General features: G+C 37.5%; 1 protein-coding gene across 1 annotated transcript in view; it reads left to right on the top strand.

Annotated features, from left to right (window-relative positions):
- The window catches only part of LOC126746520 (splicing factor 3B subunit 1), an 87,230-nt gene that overhangs the window by 85,309 nt on the left and 693 nt on the right, over positions 1 to 1,228 (top strand).

Genomic DNA, 1,228 nt, shown 5'->3' on the forward strand with positions numbered 1-1,228 from the left:
CGGAACGTCTCCATAGCAACAAAACGTTAACCAATTGCAACGTGCCATACTGCATTCCTTTCGTAGTCGCAGAAAGAATAGCCAGACTGTACAGAGACTCTATCCCAGTTGTGGATCGTTTCGCCATTACATTGAGGTTTCTAGCAACAGGAGAATAGTACCATAGTTTAATGTATTTATTTAAAGTTTCGGTACCATCTATATCAAGAATTGTTTTCATTTAGGCCACTCTCTTCTGTAGTTCTTGGTTTATTTTTGTCTCGAAAGGAAAGTCATTAAATTATACCCCAACCCTTTAGACTGATAAGAAGAAGCCTCTCCAGACTTTTTATATTTTTTATAATTACGCCTCTCTACTTTACTGCGAATTAGCTAATGTTCGCCAACTTTCGCTCAACTTTGGCTGTGGACACGTTACACATTTTTCCTAGTTCCATCAGGACATCTTTTTTTTAATTCTGTTTTTATGGTCTGCGTGTTTAGCATCTCATAAGCTTCTAAAATTTTTGTAGCCCTTAATTAAATTGGCGGTTTCCTCTACTGTTCACACTTTTTTAGAAGTATTATAAAAGTGCATATATACCGGTTTAAACGTGTCAATATTTTGATACAAATAATTTGAAATAGTTACAATAGACATTGCTAAACCACTCAATCACAACAACGAAACTAAAAACAAACAGTCTTAAGACGTCTACACCAAGCAGACAAACATTTCTAGAACACACGGACCCGTTGAAGTTACCACTCGCCGGGACACTGTTTGTGTCCGTAAAAACTCTATTCGCGGACTAAAAAGCTCTGAAAACATCAAAAATGTTCCAGAACAGTTCCGAGAGAGTTACAAGACCGAATTTGTATTTTGTTTTTGTCCGCTTGGTGGAAACCGGGACTAAACTTACAGTACCGCGCCGTGTCTGGTCGGTCGATTTTCCCGCTCGACATTGTTGAGTTCGCCCTTACTACCCGCTCGGCTATCGCCCAGTTATTTGATTTTGCGTTTAATTAGAAACAAGGCATTGTGAAACAAGGGCGAACTCACCATTTTGACGTTTCTATAACGTAGGAAATGCAATTTAAAAAGGTATTAAAAAAAATTGGCCCAATGTCGAGTTTGCCCTTACTATCGGGAACGCCTTAATTCTTAAAAGGCAACTTTCCAAAAAAATTTAAAAAATAATTTATATACCTATCTCTACGACAAAATTAACGTCAATACATTTTTCAG

The sequence above is a fragment of the Anthonomus grandis genome, chromosome 17, assembly GCF_022605725.1.
Source record: "Anthonomus grandis grandis chromosome 17, icAntGran1.3, whole genome shotgun sequence".
NCBI lineage: Eukaryota > Metazoa > Arthropoda > Insecta > Coleoptera > Curculionidae > Anthonomus > Anthonomus grandis.